The sequence below is a fragment of the Homarus americanus genome, unplaced genomic scaffold (genome assembly GCF_018991925.1).
Source record: "Homarus americanus isolate GMGI-L3 unplaced genomic scaffold, GMGI_Hamer_2.0 scaffold56241, whole genome shotgun sequence".
Lineage (NCBI taxonomy): Eukaryota > Metazoa > Arthropoda > Malacostraca > Decapoda > Nephropidae > Homarus > Homarus americanus.
Genome location: NW_024740202.1, coordinates 1891132 through 1918631, shown reverse-complemented (window position 1 = coordinate 1918631; position 27500 = coordinate 1891132). Strand labels below are relative to the sequence as shown.

The window sequence follows — 27500 nt, the reverse complement described above, 5'->3', positions numbered from 1 at the left end:
TCTCTCTCTCTCTCTCTCTCTCTCTCTCTCTCTCTCTCTCTCTCTCTCTCTCTCTCTCTCTCTCTCTCTCTCTCTCTTACAGGGTTGAGTTTGGTTAGGTTACGTTGGAGTTACGTTAGGTTTGGTCGGATTTGACTGTACAGTATTTATGCGGATTTTTCTTAGTACAGATTTTTTGGTTAAGAAGTAATATGAAGACGTGACCACGGGCCGCCTTAACTGACTACACGGATCATACACTCCTGACGTTCTCCTGACGCTTCCAGATTGATGATAGACTGAGTTCCACGAAGATAAATACTATTATTTCACCTCTTGACTACGGTGTCGTCTTACTCAATGGATTGTACTCGGGGTTATTGTACTCGGGGTTATTGTACTCAAGGGGCGAGAGTCCTACTGTTTTTTCATGATTTATTGTAATTTATCTTTATGTTTTTGTTTCAGAATTTTGACCAGCGTATTTGGATCGGATTATCTCGTCTCATCGTATAAGGTAGGTGTGTGTGTGTGTGTGTGTGTGTGTGTGTGTGTGTGTATATATATAGCTGACAAAGACTCCTGGGCACTAAGGGTCATATATGGTATAAAACGATTGGTATTTTAACATCTAATTACTTAAATCATTGTAGCGACGCATTTTAATATGTTACCCAGACAGCAATATTTACCGGCTGTAGACAAACCACATATAAGACCCTAAATATTTATATACGAATTAAGTTTTGATTTTATAACTATATAATGAATACTTTGACCATATATATTTATTTAGGCAGTTATGGGGTAAAAAAAAAATGGCGTGTGGTTGGTTGGTGGGATAGTTTCTTGACCGTTGATTATGTAATGGTTGGTACTATTGTCCACTTGGTCTCTTTGTTATCTCTCTCTCTCTCTCTCTCTCTCTCTCTCTCTCTCTCTCTCAGCATCAAGTACAACCTCTTCAACCTGTCTCATTGTGTTAAACTTCTCGGGACTGTGTATATTACTTTTATCACTTTCTGTAGTTTGTATGTTTTTTTTTTGTGTTAAGATACTGTGGAGTATAGCGTATACTTTGACACTGTGGCCGAGTGGATATTACACTCTACTTATGACCAATAGTCTCTGGTTCGAGTCTAGTGTCCAAATACTGTGATGGGACACCTCGTCGACCCTAACTATACACAATGGTGCCATACAGAATATTATGATCATTTCTCAGACCTCTGCTGTGTGTAGGGTGCCACTACTCTTTATACAACCAAGATACTGCGCGTGTTGTATATGTTTGTGTAATACATTTGTGAGTCATTGTACTACAGTATATCCGTCTGTAAATATACGTAGCACTTTATACCCCGTCTTGGGACCACGTGGGAACATGACAGTCAGAGAGAGAGAGAGAGAGAGAGAGAGAGAGAGAGAGAGAGTGTGTGTGTTTGTGTGTGCGTGCATCAGTGCGGAAATTAATTCGTCTCAACTATTTTCAGCGGAAATTCACGAAATTTGATACAAGTGGTGTATGAGGATGGTTCTTGTTTAATAATATACCACAGCCTGAAGCGGGAAATGTCTCCTTTGGGAAGGGGGTAGGGGGAGGTGGGGGTGCCGGCAGTGCCATAGTGAGCCAGCCACGATGGCACTCAACAGGTGGCTGGTCGGCTGTAGGCCCTCGTGTCCCGCTGCTCACCACTTCTGACTACTGCCTATGACTCTCAGGTCCACATTCTCAGAGGCTCTTTGAGATAAATATTCCTCGTAAGTGAAGATGTAAGAATATACCGAGACCTGGTTAATTCAAGCATAGAAATGACATCCCCCCCAAAATACCCACAAAGGTAACATGGAAATACCTACCAGGAACGTAAGGAAGAGGGAGGTGAGGGGAAGGGTGATAAGGAAACGAAATGAGAGAGAGATAGAGGCAGATGAGAGGAGATTGAGAGTGAAAGGAGAAGGAGGTGAGGGAGAAAGGAAGGGCAAAGAGAGAGAGAGGAAGATTTTGGCCAGAGGAGGGTTTGAGGTGGGGGAGAGGAGAGGAGAGAGGTTTGGGGGGGGGGGGGGAGAAAGAGGTGAGAGGGGGAGGTGGGGGAGGGTAGAGTAGAGGTGCTCAAGGGGGCGGATGGCATCATTACCTCTCACACCTGTGGCACTGAGCCTGCTGTTGTGTGGCTCTGGCTCCCCCATGTGTCTACCATCCCTGTGTGTCTTCTCTCCCTCACAGTCTGCCCTTCCTCCCTGCATCTCTCCCTCACAGTCCTCCCTCCCTCCCTATATCTCACCCTCACTGTCCTTCCTCCTCTCTATATCTACTCCTCACTGTCCTCCTCCTGCATCTCTCCCTCACAGTCTCCTCCCCTCCCTATCTCTCCCCTAACTGTCCTCCTCCACTGCATCTCTCCCCTCTGATCCTCCTCCTCCCTATATCTCTCCCTCACAGTCCTCCCTCCCTCCCTATATCTCTCCCTCACTGCATCTCTCCCTCGCAGTCTTCCCTTCCTCCCTGTATCTCTCCCTCCCTCCCTGCATCTCTCCCTCACAGTCTTCCCTCCCTCCCTGTATCTCTCCCTCACAGTCCTCCCTCCCTCCCTATATCTCTCCCCTAACTGTCCTCCCTCCTGCATCTCTCTCCCTCCCAGTCCTCCCTCCCTCCTGCATCTCCCCTCACAGTCTCCCCTCCCTCACTGCATCTCTCCCTCGCAGTCTTCCCTTCCTCCCTGTATCTCTCCCTCCCTCCCTGCATCTCTCCCTCACAGTCTTCCCTCCCTCCCTGTATCTCTCCCTCACAGTCCTCCCTCCCTCCCTATATCTCTCCCTCACTCCCTGCATCTCTCCTCCCCAGTCCTCCCTCCCTCCCTGCATCTCTCCTCACCAGTCTTCCCTTCACTCCCTGTATCTCTCCCCTCCTCCTGCATCTCCCTCACAATCCTCCCCTCCCTCCCTGCATCTCTCCCTCGCAGTCTTCCCTTCCTCCCTGTATCTCTCCCTCCCTCCCTGCATCTCTCCCTCACAGTCTTCCCTCCCTCCATGTATCTCTCCCTTCCTCCCTGTATCTCTCCCTCATAAGATACTCACGAACGCCAGGATTGGAAAGGATTGTGATTTTATGATTCGGTGGTGGAGTTTCAGGCGTAGGAAGGATTAGGCAGCAATTGTTGTGGGTGTCCTTCACAGCTGGTGGATTGGGTAGTTATCTGGGGAAAACGATTGGTAGCGGATTAAGAAAGCGTCGTGATTAGGTGGTTTAGTGGGCGACCTTCGAAGTGGGAAGATTGGAAAACTAGTCTAATGATTTGGTTAGGTTAGGTTAGTGTTAGGGTGTCCAATCTTCTGGTGATGGTTAGATATAAATACTGTATAGTCCTTTACTTGTACAGGTGAATCGTTGGACAGGTGTGTGATAGCTTAGGGGTTGTCTAGTGACGAACTAATAAAAAAAATAATATATTTTAATTGTGGTTCATTTACGCCTTGAACACATTTTTGCTGTCGTTCACACATGTTTTCTCTTAATTCTATAATATATTTAATAATTCGTCTGACCTAGTGGATTATTTCAGCCAGGTTAGTGATTATAGTTGTTATTTTTCATAGTAATTTCGTCTAATTTTCATAATTATTTAAGGTGTGTTGGAACGGATCTTTGGTGCGTGGCATTCCGGTGGAGAGCGTGTCGCAACCTGCCACAGCCCACCACCTGGGTGTTGACGCTGCCACTCAACACACTCACACGGCAGGTAACCACACAATCCTGGGACTGAAGATGCTCATTATCGTGTAAAATAACGCTCTGTGAACTAACCTGTTTTAAATGGCTGATATACGGGGAGTAAGGGGTGAGAGGACACGGCGGGGCGGGGAGGAGTTCTGGGGTGGAGGCGTGTGTGGGGGGAGAGGGGGAGAGGGGAGACAAAAAGTGAGCACTGAGCCAGGAGTATCATAGTGCCTCCCTAACTGGAACCCGAGATGCCCAGGCGGTGTGATTGACTACAACTTGTACTACAACTACTGCAGCTACCCGCCTCCTCTGACCCAAATTCACTGGTAGTACTGCACTGCTCTGTCGCGGTATGGTGGCCTTGTGAGTCTTGGTGCTCATTCGTGATGCGTAATGGAGTATGTGTGTGGTTGTGTGAGGTGGTGGCTGTGCAGTGCGCGTGTGTTGCGTTGCCTTGATGAACTGAAAGAGAGAGAGAGACAGACAGAGAGAGAGAGAGAGGGAGAGAGGCGTGTTGAGCAAGTGTGGCCGAGACGAAGTGAGAGAGCGGACTGGACTACACCAGCAGCCGCGACCAACCAGCGGCAGCAATGTTGTAGTGAGTGTGGCTCCCCCAGCACCACCACCGCCACCATCACTACCACCAGTCTCCGCCCCGACTGCCTCACAGACAGTGGTCGTCGGTCACTGTCTCGTAGCCAATCTTATACCGTGTGCAATTGTTGTTGACACTTTGGCCCGAGTTATCCAGTGATTTATTCCCTATGAAAATATTGATGCTTTTCTAACAGTGTGTCAGTGTGAAATATTATTGTAAGTAGCTGGTGCAGTGTTGACACCCCGTGGCTCTATAGGATGGAACATTGTTTTGGCTCTATTCAAATTTCATAACACGTGATGATGTTTATAACACGAGGGAATACAACGGAACAATTTTATTTTGTGAATTATAGTGATAAACAAACTGTAAAGTCAGTATTGTTTGTGGTGTGGATCCATTGTATTACGGAATGTTTACAAACAAGTGGATTTATAAGTTATTGCGTAGTTATAGTGAAACAATGACTCATGTCGTTAAAGTAGTTGGTGGTGAGAAGCAGTGTATTGGTTAAAGAGGCTGTGTGTGTGTGTGTGTGTGTGTGTGTGGGTATTGTTAAGGGAGTGTGGGAGTCGCCAGAGAACCTGTTACAGCTGACAGTGGTGGTGGTGACGGCAACCACTAGCATGCATCACCCCACCTCATACTCCCCCACCACCTCCCTCCTCCCCATGACCCTCCCTCCACACACACACACACACTATTAGTTATATCTTTTATAATTTTATTTCGCCGTGTGTGTGTGTGTGTGTGTGTGTGTGTGTGCATCATTATCGTACCATTTGTCTACTATTATAATCTCCCAATACTTATAAACAAGTTCCCGATATTAAACGACCTTTTATGGATCATGAAGCAATGCCAGAACCTCGCGTCAGACGAAAGATTCTCAAAGCTTCTTACTGACTTAACGTTAAATTTTCCTAACCTAACCAAAAATAACCTAACCTAACAAAACCTAACTAAACAAAAACTAACCTAACCTAACCTAGTCTTCCCAAAGCTAATTAAAAAAGTCGGATGTACAAATCCCTACCCCCGATACACAACCCCGCATTATTCAGGGTCACACATACTTTTAAATCATAATTAAAATAATGTATAATAATAATAATAACGTAATAATATAATGTCCTCAATAAATGGTGTCGAAATAAACATGAAGATTTTCCCGTAATAAATTGATGTGTTTCTGTGTTCTTACTTTATGAAATAAATATATGACGTCGATTCCATTGGGTCCGGTTTATTTGGTTGTAAAGATCTCGTGTGTGTGTGTGTGTGTGTGTGTGTGTGTGTGTGTGTGTGTGTGTGTGTGTGTGTGTGTGCACTGGCTCGTTACAAAGTGCCATCTGACTCGCCATAAAAATTCATTAACTTGTTTGATTTGTAATAGACTTCGTAGTACTTCACAGACATTTGTACTTCACACACATGGCTGACGCTAACAGACACCTGACACTTCACAGACACTTATTACACACATGTCTTACCCCTAACAGACACCTGACACTTCACAGACACTTGTACTACACACATGTCTAACCAAAACAGACATATGGGCAGTGACTTGTACGTAACTGATACAGGAATTCAACAGACTCGTTGAGAGAGAGAGAGAGAGAGAGAGAGAGAGAGAGAGAGAGAGAGAGAGAGAGAGAGAGAGAGAGAGAGAGAGAGAGAGAGAGTGTGTGTGTGTGTGTATGTCGAGTGAACGTAAGACTTGTAAAAAGACTGAAGGAAGTAAACTGAAGTAAGCTTAAGACTGGTGGTGAGACTTGAGAGTGAGTTAGAGAGTCGGTAAGAGCTAGTGGCGGGAGGAGGCGAGGCAAGGCGGGCAACAAGACCCTTTCATGAGCTTGCTGGACTGGACGGTAGTGAACAAGATCAAGAGTGTTTGGACGTGAGGCAAGACCAGTAGCACACACACACACACCAAGGGATATGGTAGAGTGAGAGAGAGGAGAGATGTGCCTCCGTATCAGAATAAGTCATAGTTGTGTCTAGGTTAGGTTAGGTTAGGTCAGGTCAGGTGGATTTTTTTCCTAGATTCTTCAATTCACGACGAGGTGGATGCTTCGGCCCCCATACAGACACCACCAGCTAGCACACACAGAGCAGCAGGGTAATTGAATACACTATCGGCCTGTAGGAACAACCCAGTACTGTAGCCTCCTGCCAGGGTGTGTGAAGTAACTCACTATAGCTACTGAAGGCTAAGAACCAGAGCATCACATCCTACCTGACCACTCGGTATACATAGGCTTGTATACATAAAGGATAAAAATACATATACATATAAAAAGATGTTGTGGCATGATGGGTGAGTGAGGGTTGTGGTAGCGAGGGTTGACCGGACACACTGACCAGATAACGCAGAGTCGACGTCATATCAGAAGACCGCCGCCGGGTGTGTCATCCAAACATCCTGCACGGGCTTCAGTAGAGACTCATGAGGCTTCACTGTGGTGTGTGTCAGGTCAACATCATGTAAGGGCTTCACTTTGTGTCACTAGAACAACCTACAGGGGCTTCACTAAGTACTTAAGAAGTTTCGTACACGCGCGCCCCTCTGTGTGTGTGTGTGTGTGTGTGTGTGTGTGTGAATACGGACAGGCTGATAACCGGCCTGGCGTAACAGAAGCGGCAGCCGGAGGGAAGGTGATGGTGGTGGAGGAGGTGTTGGTATGGTGGTGGTAGTGTGATGGTGGTGGAGGAGGTGTTGGTATGGTGGTAGTGTGATGGTGGTGGAGGAGGTGTTGGTATGGTGGTGGTAGTGTGATGGTGGTGGTAGTGTGATGGTGGTGGAGGAGGTGTTGGTATGGTGGTAGTGTGATGGTGGTGGAGGAGGTGTTGGTATGGTGGTGGTAGTGTGGTGTTGTTGGTATGGTGGTGGTAGTGTGGTGTTGTTGGTATGGTGTTGGTAGTTGTTATCACGGGGCTGGCGATAAGAGCAAGCATACTGGCGTGCGTCCCTGATAGTCCAAAGTGGAAGGCCGGGAGAAGGGGTTGTGTGTGTGTGTGTGTGTGTGTGTGTGTGTGTGTGTGTGTGTGTGTGTGTGTGTGTGTGTGTGTGTGTGTGTGTGTGTGTGTTCCTTTGGGCTTCATTATTGGCCCACGAAGTAATCAGTTTGTGTAAGTTTTTTTTTTAACTGCTTGATATGCTTACACACACACACACACACACACACACACACACACACGTTCCATTTTCTATTGGCCATAAACTATACTGCATTGCATTTACTTTACCGTAACCACCTTCCGGCAAAGGATTATTACAGTTTAGCTCTTATGCGTTCAGTTGGCCATTAAGTGTATTATTATTATTATTATTATTATTATTATTATTATTATTATTATTATTATTATTATTATTATTATTATTATACGCAAGCGCCATCATGAATTCAAGTCAGCGTAATTGTCGTATCATATAAATGTCAACAGGTGCATTAGTTTACTGTGGCGCTTGTAAGGTTATTGTGATTGAAAAGGGATGTTATTTCATCGGATTTATTTACTCTAACGATAAATGGTTATTTTAGCATAATTATTTACTCTGTAACCTTTAGTGATTGATTGGAGTTGTTTCAGCAGCGTTACATAATATTAAACGCTTTGTGGTGATTGAAAACATATTCGTATGTATTAATTTTCGATGAAGTCTTTGTGATTGAATGAAGTTATTTCTACTGCGTTATTTATTATGACGGCTTAAGGTGTTTAGAAAAAGGATATTTAAAAGTATTTGTTGGACTTTGTAACTTTTTGTGATTGAATAATGTTATTTCAGCAGTGGTATTTACTCTTACACGCTTTTTGGTGTTTGAAAGAAAAGGTGATTGCAACGCAGTCATTGGCTGTATAACCCTTTGTGTATGGAAAAGAAAAGGTTATTTTGACATTAATTGACATTTTAAAAACATTTTGTGATTGAAACAAATATTATTTCTACAGTGATTTCCTCTTCAACGCTTTGTGATTGAAGAGGCATTTCAACTATTAGCTACTATTTAACGCTTTGTGGTGATTGAAAAAAAAACGAACAAACAAGTTATCTCAAACGCGTTATTTACAAACTATTCCCATATGGTGATTGAAAAAAAGTGTTATTTATCACTCCCAAACCTCCTGTGATTAATAAACGGAACAAAAAGTGCTATCAAGGAACTACAACAGCCACCACTTCGTCAGCACCACTTCGTCAGCACACACACACACACACGTAGGCGCCACTTACAGGTGTGTAGCTCTGTGTCACTTGTATTGTACCACAGGTATTCTTAAGTGGTGATTCTCGTCCAGCCAGCGGAACTTACAACTGTTTACAGGTAAGTTTGTGTGAGGTGGGGGGGGGTGAGGAGTGTGGGGAAGGTGGGGAAGCTAGTGCGTGTGGGTAGAGGAGAGTGTATGTGTGTGTCAAATTGACCGTATTATACATGGTGGAATGTTTGTTGGCGAATGAGATGGGGGTTGTGTCCGGGACCAGATAGATAAACAAAGAAATATGTATATAAACAAAGAAATGTATAAATAAGAAACAAATAAACAAGTAAAAAGTAAATAAATAATTACTTCCGGGTTGTGTGACCTTTTTTTTTTGGTGGGTAAATTTCCTCGTAAATTTTTATTATAGGTAATGAGTCTAAATTTGGATTATTTATTAATTTTTATTTTTTGTGTGGTTATTTCGTGTTATTTTCCTTCCTTCCTTCCTTCCTTCCTTCCTTCCTTCCTTCCTTCCTTCCTTCCTTCTATCTCTTCAACGTTTTCTTTTACTTTCTGCTTTGCTTTATCTTGTCGTTGTTGCTGCTCTTCTTCTTCTTTTTGTTCTTTCCTTCCGGTGCCTCTCTCATCTATCATCCTCTCTTCTCTAAGTCTCTTTTCATCGTGTTTATCCTGTATCTTTATTCTTGTTCCCCTCCTGTCCTTCTCCTGTCCTCCTCCTCCTGTCCTCCTGTCCCTCCTGTCTCTTCCTGTCCCCCTCCTGTCCCCTGCTGTCCTCCTCCTGTCCCTCCTGTCCTCCTGTCCTCCTCCTGTCCTCCCTCCCTGTCCTCCTCCCTGTTCCTCCCCTGTCCTCCCTCCCCCTGTCCTCCTCCTGTCCTCCTCCCCTGTTCCTCCTGTCCTCCTGTCCCCCTCCTGTCCTCCTCCTGTCCTCCTCCTGTCCCCCTCCTGTCCTCCTCCTGTCCTCCTCCTGTCCCTCCTGTCCCTCCTCCTCCTGTCCTCCTGTCCTCCCTCCTGTCCTCCCTCCTGTCCTCCTCCTGTCCCTCCTCCTGTCCTCCTCCTGTCCCTCCTCCTGTCCCTCCTGTCCCCCTCCTGTCCCCCTCCTGTCCTCCTGTCCTCCCTGTCTCTCTACTGGCATTCAAACGCTATAAGCAGAAGCTTCCTGGTAACTCAAGAGCCCTCCTCCTCCCTCCCTCCCTCCTTTTCCTGGACTGTAGAGTTTGTGGGATACTGTAGGCAAGAGTTCAAGCCTCTGTAGGGGGTGAGACTAAAGGTGAGAGACAGGTGTAACAGGTGTAAAGATTAATTATTAGTCTGTGTGAGGTGAGACTGAAGGTGTGAGACAGGTGTAACAGGTGTAAATAGATTAATTAATAGTCTGTGTGAGGTGAGACTGAAGGTGAGAGACAGGTGTAACAGGTGTAAAGATTAATTAATAGTCTGTGTGAGGTGAGACTGAAGGTGTGAGACAGGTGTAACAGGTGTAAAGATTAATTATTAGTCTGTGTGAGGTGAGACTGAAGGTGTGAGACAGGTGTAACAGGTGTAAATAGATTAATTAATAGTCTGTGTGAGGTGAGACTGAAGGTGTGAGACAGGTGTAACAGGTGTAAATAGATTAATTATTAGTCTGTGTGAGGTGAGACTGAAGGTGTGAGACAGGTGTAACAGGTGTAAAGATTAATTAATAGTCTGTGTGAGGTGAGACTGAAGGTGTGAGACAGGTGTAACAGGTGTAAATAGATTAATTATTAGTCTGTGTGAGGTGAGACTAAAGGTGTGAGACAGGTGTAACAGGTGTAAAGATTAATTAATAGTCTGTGTGAGGTGAGACTGAAGGTGAGAGACAGGTGTAACAGGTGTAAATAGATTAATTATTAGGTGTGTGAGAAAGATTAATTATTAGTCTGTGTGAGGTGAGACTGAAGGTGTGAGACAGGTGTAACAGGTGTAAGATTAATTATAGTCTGTGTGAGGTGAGACTGAAGGTGTGAGACAGGTGTAACAGGTGTAAAGATTAATTATTAGTCTGTGTGAGGTGAGACTGAAGGTGTGAGACAGGTGTAACAGGTGTAAAGATTAATTAGTAGTCTGTGTGAGGTGAGACTGAAGGTGTGAGACAGGTGTAACAGGTGTAAAGATTAATTAATAGTCTGTGTGAGGTGAGACTAAAGGTGAGAGACAGGTGTAACAGGTGTAAAGATTAATTATTAGTCTGTGTGAGGTGAGACTAAAGGTGAGAGACAGGTGTAACAGGTGTAAATAGATTAATTATTAGTCTGTGTGAGGTGAGACTAAAGGTGAGAGACAGGTGTAACAGGTGTAAATAGATTAATTATTAGTCTGTGTGAGGTGAGACTGAAGGTGTGAGACAGGTGTAACAGGTGTAAATAGATTAATTAGTAGTCTGTGTGAGGTGAGACTGAAGGTGTGAGACAGGTGTAACAGGTGTAAATAGATTAATTAGTAGCCTGTGTGAGAAGGTTTAGCTACAATTTAATCGTCTAGGTGAACTGTGGGATCAGACCGTAACTAGGTGAAGTCACAGGTGTAAATAAAGAACTGACTGGGAGATACACTAACTAATTGATGTTAGGTGAGGCGAGGTGAAACAGGTGAGTCACAGGTAAGATGAGTTAGGTTATTCTGAAGCTGGTAACCGCACCCACCCTACCCTACCCCACCCCACCCCACCCCCACCTACACCGAATCCCACCACGAACCCCTACCACCCCACCCCGCCCCACCCAACCCAACCCCACCCACACCCCCACCCCACCCCCCACCCACCCCACCTCACCCCACCCCGAATCCCACCCACCCAATCCTCCCCTACCCCACCCCCACCCCACCCCACCCCACCCCACCCCACCCGAATCCCACCCCACCTGAACCCACCCCACCCAATCCACCCACCCTACACCCCACCCCGATCCTGACACAAATTACCCCAGGGCTGGAATATATACTGGTCTCTTGCCGGAAGTGAGAGTACCATTACTGAACACCAAAAACACCTAACACAGTGCGCGCCAAAATTTAGATAATCATAGAGTCGCCTTCCCATCGTTCAAGAAATATCCTGTGTGTGTGTGTGTGTGTGTGTGTGTGTGAATATTTAACAGCAACTTAATTGGAATTCTCAGAAGCTCATCTAAATATCCTGCCTCTGCTCTACGACACAGAGATGGTATTCTCAGGTGTTGGTGTATTAAACTAATCCACACTTAATTGGAGGTGTTATAAAGCACTCACCTTGACCACTTAAGGTTGGGTAAAGGAAAGATACATTAATGATTCACCGTAAATAGATTTGTTTTCTCCATCTACGAAACATAAAAATAATGGTGATTAAGACAGTTACCAAACAGTGACTAATGGTAGACCCTGGTGCCATATGTCCCAGGTTGATGATCTGACTTTCTGCCTCATTTACACACCATTGCTGGGTCTCAATTGTTTCTCTTACTTTGACAACACAACATACATATAGCGCTTCTCTCTATTAATCTTTTTTATGGTCGTTTATTATTATTATTATTATTATTATTATTATTATTATTATTATTATTATTATTATATTTTCGCCCCCAAGCCCTGATGTGAGTCATTGACCTTTGACCTGATGGGCTAATGCCATAAAAAAGAGACAAAAGCCACCACATTTACTGTAGATAGGGGTAAAATAATCCTCCCTCACCGGAAAAGGCTTCTATCAGTCAGACCAGGATAGACAGAGTGCAAGAGTTACCAGGATAGATTGGCTGGCTTTATCTCGCCTTAAACATATGGTGTTTTGTTTTACTATCTAGAAATGGAAGGAAAAATTATGATAGGAAGTATACATACATACATACATACATACATACATACATACATACATACATACATACATACATGTGGAAGATTGATAAGGATGCATATATACGGATAAACTCGCGTGAGGGATAAACGTACAGACGGACACTGTACTTTGGGAACAGACAGACAGACGAGGGAGACAGACGTACAGACAGACAGATGAGGGAGACAGACGTACAGACAGACACTGTACTTTGTGAACAGACAGACAGACGAGGGAGACAGACGTACAGACAGACAGACGAGGGAGACAGACGTACAGACAGACATGAGGGAGACAGACGTACAGACAGACACTGTACTTTGGGAACAGACAGACAGACGAGGGAGACAGACGTACAGACAGACATGAGGGAGACAGACGTACAGACAGACATGAGGGAGACAGACGTACAGACGGACACTGTACTTTGGGAACAGACAGACAGACGAGGAGACAGACGTACAGACAGACACTGTACTTTGGGAACAGACAGACAGACGAGGAGACAGACGTACAGACAGACACTGTACTTTGGGAACAGACAGACAGACGAGGGAGACAGACGTACAGACAGACACTGTAATTTGGGAACAGACAGACAGACGAGGGAGACAGACGTACAGACAGACACTGTACTTTGGGGGAGACAGACAGACGAGGGAGACAGACGTACAGACAGACACTGTACTTTGGGAACAGACAGACAGACGGGGAGACAGACGTACAGACAGACACTGTACTTTGGGAACAGAGACAGACGAGGGAGACAGACGTACAGACAGACACTGTACTTGGGGAACAGACAGACAGACGAGGGAGACAGACGTACAGACAGACACCTTTGGGAACAGACAGACAGACGAGGAGACAGACGTACAGACAGACACTGTACTTGGGAACAGACAGACAGACGAGGGAGACAGACGTACAGACAGACACTGTACTTTGGAACAGACAGACAGACGAGGGAGACAGACGTACAGACGGACACTGTACTTTGGGAACAGACAGACAGACGAGGGAGACAGACGTACAGACAGACAGATGAGACAGACGTACAGACAAACAGAGAGACAGACGTACAGACAGACATGAGGAGACAGACGTACAGACGGACACACGTGGCCGGGGGTAAAGGGAGGTATCACAAGCAAATCATCATCATGGTGTGGCACAGAGCCGTGACAACCAGCCATTGGTCAGGATTAGTCGAGTTAATATTGACACCAAAGAGCTGCTGTCGTGTTGGGCCCTCACACAGTCTACACTACACAGTCTACACACTTTTACAGTCTACACACTCTACACAGTCTATACAGTCTACACACACTCTACACAGTCTATACAGTTCACACACACTCTACACAGTCTATACAGTCTACACACACTGCACAGTCTACAGTACAGTCTAGGCCCTCACACACTCAACAGTCTACACCTATCCTGGGAGCTGAGAGTTGTGGCTTGTTTATAGTTATTTTTAGTGTTGCTCTATGACTGACTGACTGACTGACTGAAAGAGAACCATAATTGTGGCGAGTGATTCATGGCCTTCAAGTGAAGGAATACTTTACACCGCGCTGGTAAATGGCCTCTCAGTGGTGGAGGTTCGATCCCTATAGATTCACCACTCTGTGTAATAGGTCGGTCATCCTGTAATATTGGGCTATTGGTAACCCGCCGCCACTCATTATATACTGTCCCGGGGTCCAGCACCTGTAGCCTCACCTTGGCTACATGTTTATAGTTATACTACGGAAACGAAAACCTGACGGACGGAGTGGTGAAGCGCCCGTCCGTGTCTTCGTTGAGGAATAAATGTAAAAATATATTATTCCTTAGTGGACGTTCATGAACTGAGTGTCATGTTGAAGCCCTGGCCGGTCAACAGCTTGGTTACGGGCAGTGTAGAGGTTGTGTTCACATTAGTCTCATTGATTGTGTTTGACATACAGACACACGTGTGTGCATGATTTTATATATATATATATATATATATATATATATATATATATATATATATATATATATATATATATATATATATATATATATACAGTATATATATAAACCCCTTGAAGGAAAAATCAATACATTAATATATGTTGCTTACATCAGCACAGCTGTGTACAGCACAGTATGTATTACGCGACCGAATGTGAATGTCGGCCCCGAATAAACTGAATCAGATATTAGTTAAGGCAGGGACTGTTGCTGGGGAAAATAACGTTTGTGGCAGTTTATTTGACGAATATTTATTTTTTCATAACAGTATCGTAATTTTTTTTACTTTATTGCTAGTGTGTGTGTGTGTGTGTGTGTGTGTGTGTGTGTGTGTGTGTGTGTGTGTGTGTGGTGTACATCAGATGGTAACCAAATGATGAATGTCAGCAGGTGTGAGTGGCGTTAGTGGACAGGTGTGTTGATGACCGTGCAGGTGTAAGGCAGGTGTTCTGGTGAAAGCTATTGCTCCCGTAGGAGACTTTGGTCATACGTGTCATCTTGGATTTGGATTTTTTAGTTCCTTTAATGTATTCGTGGTGTAGTGTAGGGCATTACGTGTTTAGCTACAGGATCTTACAGGCCAAGAGTACAAAATAAAATACAGTTCGCACATCTACATAACTCTCCCTCTGTACTGCACGTCCATCGCTGGTTACTGAGTCTGCTTTACAATGTGGGACAGACACAGGAACACCCTACAGCCCAAGTTTTCAAACGTAACTAAAGATGAAAAAACCAATTGGTTAATATAAGCTGAAATAAACAAAAAATACTCATGTAACATCATCACTATACTGAGGCTCTACCTTAACTACCTTAAATAAACTTCAATTAGGAGACTAACTAGTGTATATATAATCTAAGGTAACTATTCTATATCATAATTTTGTCTGGTGGTGTTTTATGTGAACGTAGGACTTTGGGTAGAATCTTTAAGTGGAGTTTTTATATTATTATTATTTTTTTTGGTGAGTTGCCGTACATTTGTGTCTTCATCTTCACTTATGAGGAATATTTACTGTAGGAACCTGGGAAAATGTCGACTGTGGGTTAATGGTGTTGTTACGTCGTAGAAGCTGCCAGGGAACGACCGCTGCAGTAGTTGAGAGAGAGAGAGAGGTGTTCGTGTGTCTGTGTGTATAAGGATTACTGTAGAGGTGAAGTGTGGGTTTGTTTTGACTTCTACCTTGGCATTCCACCTCTCCGCCTTCTGTCATAGGATTAACAGAGAGTACAGTCCAGTGTGTTCCAGTGAATCCAGCTGTAGTTGGGTGCTTGTTATGTATTTATTGTAATGCATGTAGTGTTGGTAACCTCTTTTGGGTGTAATAACGTGTTTTGTTTACTTGTTTTATTTATACTTGTATGGAGAGAGACATGAGGTTATTATTTAGCTGTGTGTAGTTAGGCCAGTTCCCACCTCTCTTGACCTGACCTGACCTGACCTGTTGTTAGGGTGAGAGGGATGTTACATGTGTGTGTTGTAGGGAATCACAATGAAATATGATAAACACGTACAATGATAAACACACGTAGAGCCAAGATAATGAGTGTAGACCATTATTTAAGCAGTATATCACGCTTTGGGCCAAGGGGGAGACGGTGTGAAGACGGTGATATCACCCCGACCCGGATCAAGAGGTCTGAAGAAGTTTAAAAGTCTTGGTAATAAACTTGAGATGAGTTAAGTGGGAATTTTATAAGACGTGTGGGTAGAGTTCTTCCCCCTAAGAGTGTATAACAATGGGTGCTGCGTCACTGTGTCCATTTTGCTATCGTCGACATTATTTGAATTTTTTTCTTCTAATTTCAAGTTTTTTCGTATTTGTGTCCTTCTTCTTTACCTTTTTCTTTTATTTATTTATTTATTTATTTGTTGTTATTTTTTTGGGATTAGCCCACCAGGCACAGGTCACTGACCCACATAAGGGCCTCGGGGAAAAATGTAATAATTATTCATGGTAAATAAATTTTATAATAAAAAGTAAAATAAAATAATAATGATAACAACAATAATAATAATAATAATAATAATAATAATAATAATAATAATAATAATAATAACGCTGTAATAATAATAGTAATAACAAAGAACTATAAAAACAAAAATGTGAGAAACAATATATGTATGTTGTGTTGTCAAAGTAAGAGAAACAATTGAGACCCTGCAATTGTGTGTAAAAGAGGCAGAAAGAGATCAACAACCTGGGACTTGGTCACATATGGCAGCAGGGTCTACCATAGACAACACATTATGCTTCCAATATCTCCCCAGGCGGTAGTACCTCCCTGTTTGGTAGCTGCCTACTAGTAGGGGAATATATTGACTTGCTCTGGTTGTTTGTCCATAATATGCTTCCGTCTCGCTTAAAATGTTGTTAGAACGATTAAGGGTGAGAGTATATATCCAATTGGGTCTCTCTCTCTCTCTCTCTCTCTCTCTCTCTCTCTTATAGTCCGGGGTATATAGTTGAACTTGGTAGCAGGGAGATTTATAGTGATGAGGAAGGGGGGTATAGGTGTGTGTGTGTGTGTGTGTGTGTGTGTGTGTGTTCCCTGTGCGTTAATGTTTGGGCTTTGGGGAAAATGACATCACAAATTCAGAGTTGATAATAAATTGCTCTTCTTATAACACAAATGTATACAGTATCTTATAACTGACTATGTATACCAAAATAGATAAGCTTTAATACATTGGATACCATGAGGGTGAGGGGGAGGGTGAGGGAGGGTGAGGGAGAGAGGTAGGGAGGGTGAGGGAGAGAGGTAGGGAGGGTGAGGGAGAGAGGGTGAGGGAGAGAGAGGTAGGGAGGGGGAGGGGGTACTGGGTTAATGGTATTAGCAACAAGGTGATTTGACGTGTGTAATTTGATCTTCAGTCGTGTCTTTGTTGCGATTATTAAGTCTGTCTGCTTGTCTGTCTGTCTGTCTGCTTGTCTGTCTGTCTGCTTGTCTGTCTGCTTGTCTGTCTGTCTGTTTATTTTGTTGAAAGTTGCCATATTTATTCCCTTTAAAAATTTGTCAGAGTTAGTTTTATACACAACCCCGTGATTGGATCTGTATACCTGTAATAAACACCTGTGCTTTTTACCTGTCTTTTCAACAATATCTGTACCTGTAGTTACCTGTAATTGTACTGTAGACTAAGTAGTTCCCTTGTCTACTTACTTACTTACTTACTTACTTACTTATTTACTTACTTTCTTAATTACTTACTCATTCACTCACTCCACCACTCACTCATCCTCCCCCCCACCACCACCACCACCACCACTCACTCACTTACTTACTTACTTACTTACTTACTTGATTACTTACTTACTTACTTACTTAGATTTACTAGGTGTTGGAAGTGTTAAGGCTGCTGGGATTTTTAAAAGCATATACGTAGTTCACTTGGCCTCAAGGTTGCGCGTTTCAATTCACTGTCAGGTTTTTAAAGTACCGTTCATGAGGTGATTGGTCTTCCAGTCATCAGGGCTATAAAACTGAAGCGAGGGTTTAGTGCTTCAGCTACCAGGGGGGTGGGGTGAAGCACTTTTTATGAGAGCTTAGTTTAGTGCTTCAGCTACCCAGGGGAGGGGGGATGAATGAAGCACCATTTATGAGATCTACAACATTAACCCCTTGTGTCCCCCCCCCTTCCGTCCTCTGAGCTGGATAAAGGTGGTGTCTACGTACAGGTTAAAGATCAACTGATACCTGATAGAATAGGTGGTATTATGAGCAGGTAACTAACGCCTGTGTGTAATAAGCAAAATGTCAGGCCCTCGCTCGGGAGCAGTTTTTGTCGCCAGCTTTCAAAGTTCACTGGAGCTTATGACTCTTTATTCCTCCTGGTGAGATACTGAAGATTCATATCATCACCATCATCACCATCATCATCATATTATATCATCACCACCCCACCACACATCATCATCATCATCACACATCATCACCATTATCATCATCATCCACCACCACCACCACCAGATCATCATCATCATCATCACCATCATCACCATCATCATCACATTATCATCATCATCCACCACCACCACCACCACCACATCATCATCATCATCATCATCATCATCATCATCATCATCATCCTGGTTAACGTTTTGGGGGTTAACACTGTAGCCAGATATAGTATTGGTCACTGTACTGTATATAATAACATGTTATTTACCTCTTGTGTGTCGTGGTGACCAGAATCTTCCTATATGGTTATGGAAGTTACCTGTGTGTTTAGGGGGGGTCAAAGGTGAAGGTCATTTAGTGGTGGCGTAGTGTGTGAGTGTCCATAAGGTTAGTTGGGGAGTGATGGGTGTGGCGTGACCTTATCAGTATCAAACACATACATACACACACATACATACATACATACACATACCTGCCTAGGTGCACACCCAGTATTGATAGGGCACTGGTGGCCTGGGGTGAATACTGGTGGTGTGTGTGTGTGTGTGTGTGTGTGTGTGTGTGTGTGTGTGTGTGTGTGTGTGTGTGTGTGTGTGTGTGTGTGTGTGTGGAGACCTTGAGGACTTTTAGTCACGTAGACACCTGTGTTGACTCCCCCTCTTCTCTTCTTCCTCTCTCCCTCTCTTCTTCTTCTTCCCTCTCTTACCCCTCTCTTCTTTCTCTCCCCTCTTTCTTATCTTGCCCACTTCCCTGTCTTCCCTCTCTTCTCCTCTTCCTTCTCTCCCCTTCTTCTCTCTCTTTCTCTCTTCCATCTCTTCCTTCTCTCCCTCTCTTCCTTTCTTTCTTCCTTCTCCTCTTCCCTTTCTCTCCTTCTCCATCTCTTCCTTCTTTCTCTTCCTTTCTTCCTTTCTCCCCCTCACCAGGTGCCACCATCAGCTGTACCATTGTTCCCCACACCTGCTATTGTAGTACTCTGCCCCTCTGATAAGTAGGGTATCATAAAGGATCGCCTATGTCACAGCCTGATAAACACAGAGACGTGACAAACAAAAGACGTGATCAAACACAGAGACGATAAGCACAGAGACGTGATAAACACAGAGACGTGATAAGCACAGAGACGTGATAAACACAGAGACGTGATAAACACAGAGACGTGATAAACAAAAGACGTGATAAACAAAAAGACGTGATAAACACAGAGACGTGATAAGCACAGAGACGTGATAAACACAGAGACGTGATAAGCACAGAGACGTGATAAACACAGAGACGTGATAAACACAGAGACGTGATAAACAAAAGACGTGATGAACACAGAGACGTGATAAAACAAAAAGACGTGATAAACAAAAGACGTGATAAACACAGAGACGTGATAAACACAGATACGTGATAAACACAGAGACGTGATAAACACAGAGACGTGATAAACAAAAGACGTGATAAACACAGAGACGTGATAAGCACAGAGACGTGATAAACACAGAGACGATAAACACAGAGACGTGATAAACAAAAGACGTGATAAACACAGAGACGTGATAAAACAAAAGACGTGATAAACAAAAGACGTGATAAACACAGAGACGTGATAAACACAGATACGTGATAAACACAGAGACGTGATAAACACAGAGACGTGATAAACAAAGAAACGTGATAAACAAAGAGACGTGATAAACACAGAGACGTGATAAACAAAAAGACGTGATGAACAGGATATAGAGCAGGATATGGTAATCACCTTGACCAGAACATGATAAACGTGATTAAGAAGAACGCGATAAGCGGGGGGAGGAAGAGGATATACTGTACAGAAGCACAGACAGGAAGCACCTTTGTTACTTCTACCTGTACATAGACATACAAAGCTTTCCTTAATTATCTCGTATAAGTCATCCACCACCTGACCCCCGCCACACCGTTATCACCCATGCAGTATTATAAGTCATCCACCACCTGACCCGCCACACCGTTATCACCCATGCAGTTATTATAAGTCATCCACCACCTGACCCCCGCCACACCGTTATCACCCATGCAGTTACATAAGTCATCCACCACCTGACCTCGCCACACCGTTATCACCCATGCAGTTATTATAAGTCATCCACCACCTGACCCCTGCCACACCGTTATCACCCATGCAGCTCTCATAAGTCATCCACCACCTGACCTCACACCGTTATCACCTATGCAGTTACCATAAGTCATCCACCACCTGACCTCGCCACACCGTAATCACCCATGCAGTTACCATAAGTCATCCACCACCTGACCCTCGCCACACCGTTATCACCCATGCAGTTACTCATAAGTCATCCACCACCTGACCCTCGCCATACCGTTATCACCCATGCAGTTACCATAAGTCATCCACCACCTGACCCTCACACACCGTTATCACCCATGCAGTTATCATAAGTCATCCACCACCTGACCTCGCCACACCGTTATCACCATGCAGTTACATAAGTCATCCACCACCTGACCCACACCGTTATCACCCATGCAGTTACCATAAGTCATCCACCACTGCCCCCGCCACACCGTTATCACCATGCAGTTACCATAAGTCATCCACCACCTGACCCCTGCCACCGTTATCACCCATGCAGTTACTATAAGTCATCCACCACCTGACCCCGCCACACGTTATCACCCATGCAGTTACATATCATCCACCACCTGACCTCGCCACACCGTTATCACCCATGCAGTTACTAAGTCATCCACCACCTGACCCCGCCACACCGTTATCACCCATGCAGTTACCATAAGTCATCCACCACCTGACCCCCGCCACACCGTTATCACCCATGCAGTTACCATAAGTCATCCACCACTGACCCTCGCCACACCGTTATCACCCATGCAGTTACCATAAGTCATCCACCACCTGACCCTCGCCACACCGTTATCACCCATGCAGTTACCATAAGTCATCCACCACCTGACCCTCGCCACACCGTTATCACCCATGCAGTTACCATAAGTCATCCACCACCTGACCCCCGCCACACCGTTATCACCCATGCAGTTACCATAAGTCATCCACCACCTGACCCCCGCCACACCGTTATCACCCATGCAGTTATCAGATACAGCACAGGCAAAATAACGCAACTTCCTGGTGGTTGTGTTTGAGAGAATGCTGAAGCTGCTAATGAATTGGTTGGTGTCACGCCATTTTCACCCTTATCTTTACCTAGCATCGATTTTTAGTTGTTGTTATTGTTCTTGTTGTTCTTCTTCCATTCTTTGTTGTTATTCTTGTTCTTCTTTCATTCTTTATTGTTGATATTGTTCTTCTTCCCAAGCAACGCAAATGAAGGCTATGTTATGATGATTTAGGTTAGGTTAGGTTGGGTTAGGTTACACTAGGTCTTGCCAAGTTAGTTAGGTTATCTTAGCTTAGGTTAGGTTGCTAGGTTAGCTTAGGTTAGGTTAGGTTGAGGTTACGCCGAGTGGAAGCTAGTGGGTTTGAGTTAGGTTACATAGGTCTGCTAGTAGTTATCTTAGCTAGGTTATGGGTAGGTTAGTTTAGGTTAGGTTAGGTTGGGTTAGGTTAAAGGTCTTGCGTTGTTAGGTTAGCTTAGGTTAGGTTAGGTTGGGTTAGGTTACAGTAGGTCGGGGTTAGGTTACACCAGGTCTTCTAAGTTAGTTAGGTTATCTTAGCTTAGGTTAGGTTGGGTTAGGTTAGCTTAGGTTAGGTTAGGTTAGGTTGGGTTATGGATGCTGTAATCGGTCACCCAACTGCCATCCCTTTGTTTCGCTAGTTGATGTCCGATGGTCGTCTTCAGCTGCGAATGTTGACCGCAGGAGAGAGATGCAGCTGATGGCGTAAGTCTTGTATTGTTGACACCTTTATCGGTCAATGCAAACCAGGGAGGCATTCATGGTGGTGATAGTGAGGTAAATGCCACAAAAACAGGAGTTGGAGGCATTCATGGTGGTGATAGTGAGGTAAATGCCACAAAAACAGGAGTTGGAGGCATTCATGGTGGTGATAGTGAGGTAAAACAAAACAGGAGTTGGAGGCATTCATGGTGGTGATAGGGAGGTAAATGCCACAAAACAGGAGTTGGAGGCATTCATGGTGGTGATAGGAGGTAAATGCCACAAAACAGGAGTTGGGAGGCATTCATTGGTGATAGTGAGGAATGCAAAAACAGGAGTTGGAGGCATTCATTGGTGATAGTGAGGTAAATGCCACAAAAACAGGGAGTTGGAGGCATTCATGGTGGTGATAGTGAGGTAAATGCCACAAAAAACAGAGTTGGAGGCATGGTGGTGATAGTGGGTGCAATGCCACAAAACAGGAGTTGAGGCATTCATGGTGGTGATAGTGAGGTAAATGCCACAAAAACAGGAGTTGGAGGCATATGGTGATAGTGAGGTAAAGCCACAAAAACAGGAGTTGGAGGTTCATGGTGGTGATAGGAGGTAAATGCCACAAAACAGGAGTTGGAGGCATTGGTGATAGTGAGGTAATGCCACAAAAACAGAGTTGAGGAGTTAGGGGCAAAAACATTCAGGTGAGTTGGAGGCATTCATGGTGGTGATAGTGAGGTAAATGCCACAAAACAGGAGTTGGAGGCATTCATGGTGGTGATAGAGGTAAATGCCACAAAACAGGAGTTGGAGGTATTCATGGTGAGTGATGAAATGCCACAAAAACAGGTTGGAGGCATTCATGGTGGTGATGGTAAATGCAAAAACAGGAGTTGGGTATCTGTAGGATAGAGGAAATCTACAAACAGGAGTTGAGGCCCAAAACAGGAGTTGGAGGCATTCATGGTGGTGATAGTGAGGTAAATGCCACCAAAACAGGAGTTGGAGGCATTCATGGTGTGATAGTGAGGTAAATGCCACAAAACAGGAGTTGGAGCATTCATGAGTAAATGCCCAAAAACAGGAGTTGGGCATTCATGGTGGTGATAGTGAAATTAAATAGGATGCATGGTGAATTAAATGCCACAAAACAGGAGTTGGGCATTCATGGTGGTGATAGAGTAAATGCCACAAAAACAGGAGTTGGAGGCATTCATGGTGGTGATAGTGATTAAATGCCACAAAAACAGGAGTTGGAGGCATTCATGGTGGTGATAGTTGAGTAAATGCCACAAAAACAGGAGTTGGGCATTCATGGTGGTGATAGTAGAGGTAAATGCCACAAAACAGGAGTTGGAGGCATTCATGATGGTGATAGTGAGGTAAATGCCACAAAAACGGGTTGGAGGCATTCATGGTGGTGATAGTGAGGTAAATGCCACAAAAACATGAGTTGGAGGCATTCATGGTGGTGATAGTGAGGTAAATGCCACAAAAACAGGAGTTGGAGGCATTCATGGTGGTGATAGTGAGGTAAATGCCACCAAAAACAGGAGTTGGAGGCATTCATGGTGGTGATAGTGAGGTAAATGCCACCAAAAACAGGAGTTGGAGGCATTCATGGTGGTGATAGTGAGGTAAATGTCATCAAAACAGGAGTTGGAGGCATTCATGGTAGTGATAGTGAGGTAAATGCCACAAAAACAGGAGTTAGTGGTACTGAATCTCTCACCCCAGGTTGGTTAAGGTTGATTAAAACATCCAGGACCTCTTCAGAATAATGTCAACCTGAAAACGCAAGACGAGGGATTAAAATGATCCAAAATTAACCCACAACACCTTGATGAACTTGATCTGGTCCCATTTACAATCTTACTCCTGCCAACCTCTTTATAATTTACACGTCCAGAACTTGTTAAAAACTGTAACCTGTTGTTAATTTGCTTTACATAACTTCCAGACGTAGAAGAACTTGTAATTTGTAACCTGTTAGTGATGTATAACTCCCAGAACTTGTTAAAAATAACCTGTAACCTGTAACCTGCTGGTGATTTATAACAGGTCTTCCTACAGCCAGGTAATGGAGTAGTGTTGTTGACAAGTTTGATTGAATGAGATGCTCACCTGTGTTGTTTACCTGTGAGGAGTGATCGTCTCTCTCTCTCTCTCTCTCTCTCTCTCTCTCTCTCTCTCTCTCTCTCTCTCTCTCTCTCTCTCTCGCTTTGTTTACATTGCTGTGTTTATTTGTTTGTGTTTGCTGATGATTTTTCTCTACTGTGGCTTAATGGTTAATAGGGATGGGAAATAGTAGACGGATATAAGGAAATAGAGAGTAGATAGGGAGACAGTAGACGAGATATAGGGGAATAGACAGTAGATAGGGAGACAGTAGACGAGATATAGGGGAATAGACAGTAGATAGGGAGACAGTAGACGAGATATAGGGGAATAGACAGTAGATAGGGAGACAGTAGACGAGATATAGGGGAATAGACAGTAGATAGGGAGACAGTAGACGAGATATAGGGGAATAGACAGTAGATAGGGAGACAGTAGACGAGATATAGGGGAATAGACAGTAGATAGGGAGACAGTAGACGAGATATAGGGGAATAGACAGTAGATAGGGAGACAGTAGACGAGATATAGGGGAATAGACAGTAGATAGGGAAATATTAGACGGAGATAGGGAAATAGTAGACGGTGGACAGGGATGACAGAAGCACAGTGAGAAATAACACGTCAGTTAAGATGTAGATAAACTAGTACCCGCTGACGTAAATACCCGATAATCACTCGGTACTGACGGACGGAGGAACGATAACCTGTACGACCACTGACGCAGGTGACTCCGAGACGACGCAGGGAGACAGAGTAGTTAAGGGGAGGGACAGTATATCTATCGATTTACCTGAAAGAATATTGTCTAAATTTTTCTTGTTTTTGAGGTAAATGGTCTCTCTCTCTCTCTCTCTCTCTCTCTCTCTCTCTCTCTCTCTCTCTCTCTCTCTCATCGATAGTTGGGTTGTGTAAAACATATAAATTGAGGAAGAATTCATTTTGCTTCTCATTTCTGCTATATTCTTATCTCTCATTATTGTGTATGTGTGTACTTATAGATAAACCAGATAGCATGTAAGTCGTCGTAATTCTGATGATAACATGCGTGAGTGTTGGTTGTTGCGGTCTCGTAATTTGGGGCCCGGGGGAGGGTGGGGGGAGGGGGTCACACGCTGCCACCTGTTGAGGGTTAACTATCCTCCTCCCGATTGTTTCCCTGATATGGTGTCATGACCTTGGTAAATACACTAGACGCGTCATTATTTCCTGAAGGTTGGGGTGTGTTTGTGTTTGTGTGTTGTGTGTTTGTGTGTGTGTGTGTGTGTGTGTGTGTGTGTGTGTGTGTGTGTGTGTGTGAGAACAAGTGGGTGTTAGGTGATACCGAGTGTGACTACAAGTGATGGAGGTGTTTGACAGTCATTAATGATACACGGCACACCTGACTAATGTTCCCTACTAACACACACACACACACACACACACACACACACACTCACTCAACGAAATATATCTCAATTTTTTTCTCATTAGTTGTGACGTTAAATATTATAGTTCAAAATTACGAGTAAAATTTTCAACAAGTGTTTTTACAATTAGTGTGTGTGTGTGTGTGTGTGTGTGTGTGTGTGTGTGTGCGTGTGTGTGTGTGTGTTTAGCGATTAGTTCACTTGTCATTCTTGTTACCTGAAGAATAAGTGGGATATCTCGGCCAGTTGTGTGTGTATGTAACATTACTGTATGTGATTTATAATCTGTGTCCATTCAGTTATTATTAAGTAGCGTAAAAAAAATAGAAGAAACAGGTTCGATAATATTAAATATTTATTTACGAGGAGTTGACAGACAGCCAAATGTTCCCTGATAATACCTGTCATTAAAAATATACTAATTTCCGTACCTGTGGTATTATACTGTAATGGAAAAAAGGCAAGTTATTTTGGTTAACATATCACGTATTTATGTCCATAGCCGAGTAATATTAAAATGATGGACGGAATTCAGTCGTTATATATATATGGGCGACCAAGTGACTGACTGACTGAATGACTGAATACCGTAAATAGTTTTCCCTAACACCTTAAAATTCCACCACCCCCTTTTTTCCGGCGTCCTTAGCAACCATCACAATTCTTGGTGGTGATTGGTTCTTGGTTGCTAAGGGCGGTGGGACTCGGTTAGACTCCCTGGACTGTGATGGCTAATGAGGACACCAAGATAGGGGGGGGGTTGAGGTTAGTAGGGAATTCAATGGAGGTAAAGAAGTCAAGGTTAGAGCTGAGATATTATGTGTTCTTCAAAGCCTTTTCGAGTTAAGATACGGTGTGTGTGTGTGTGTGTGTGTGTGTGTGTGTGTGTGTGTCAAAGAGAGAGAGAGACTCATGGGGTGGTGTTCAGCTAGGTGAGGCAAGTGTCCACCTCTGTTTGGGATAATGGTCGTAATAATGATAAACTGAGGTTAAACATTCTCTCTCTCTGTATATTTTGTTGGTAAGTTGACGAAGTGTGTCTCTGTTTGTATTGACTGACTGGGTGTTACTGTGGGAGGAGAGGGTTGATTTTAACGCTGGTGCGGCGATAAACGGTCTGGTCTGTTCCTGCAAAAAATCTTTCCTTGTCGGTGTTTTCGAGCTCGAATGTTTGAGTGGGAGGTTTATTATCTTCACTTAACCTAACTTAGCCTATCCTAGACCTAACCTATACCTAACCTAACCTAACCTAACCTAACCTATACCTAACCTAACCTAACCTAGCGGAACCATGAAGGGAATAGACTACAGAAGATACAAACGCTTAACGTTATTAATATGTTGTGTGTGTGTTACTGGGGGAGTGAGTGAGTTGGCAATAGACCCCCAAGACATTAAGTTTATATGACTAGTGTTGGAGACGACCTTGAGCTGTGGTCATGGAGCAAGGTCATCCCTCGGGAACACACACACACACACCCACACCCACACCATGTTGCTGGGATAGTCTTGTCATGGTCCGATTTTTTTATTTTTTTCATTATGTTAACAGCCAAGGAGTCATGGTTAGGTTAGGTTAGGTTACGTTACGTTACGTTAGGTTTGGTTAGGTTAGGTTAGGTTAGGTAGGAAAGATGAAAGACAGTGAATTTTTTTGCTAATGTAAGAAAAATTTATTTAAAACAATAAAGAAATCGTAAAAAAAAAATCTAATTGAATCGAATATAAGATTAAGTAATGGAGTTAAGACGTAATAGATAAGAAGGTTAAAGAAAGAGACAGACAACACGCGGATGAATAAAACTAAATGAGAAATAATTATTAGACTAAGCAACTGTGAAGTCATGTTATGCCATG

General features: G+C 43.8%; 2 long non-coding RNA genes across 2 annotated transcripts in view; both read left to right on the top strand.

Annotated features, from left to right (window-relative positions):
• LOC121875384 overlaps positions 1 to 498 on the top strand; it is a 67608-nt gene extending 67110 nt beyond the window's left edge. The window contains exon 3 of the long non-coding RNA XR_006090594.1: positions 448 to 498. This is a non-coding gene — a long non-coding RNA (uncharacterized LOC121875384). The remainder of the gene's footprint in view (positions 1 to 447) is intronic.
• A 3810-nt stretch (positions 499 to 4308) lies between these two features.
• Positions 4309 to 27500, top strand: part of LOC121875377 — a 31054-nt gene continuing 7862 nt past the window's right edge. Inside the window, exons 1-3 of the long non-coding RNA XR_006090593.1 lie at positions 4309 to 4513; positions 8095 to 8543; positions 22062 to 22125. This is a non-coding gene — a long non-coding RNA (uncharacterized LOC121875377). The remainder of the gene's footprint in view (positions 4514 to 8094; positions 8544 to 22061; positions 22126 to 27500) is intronic.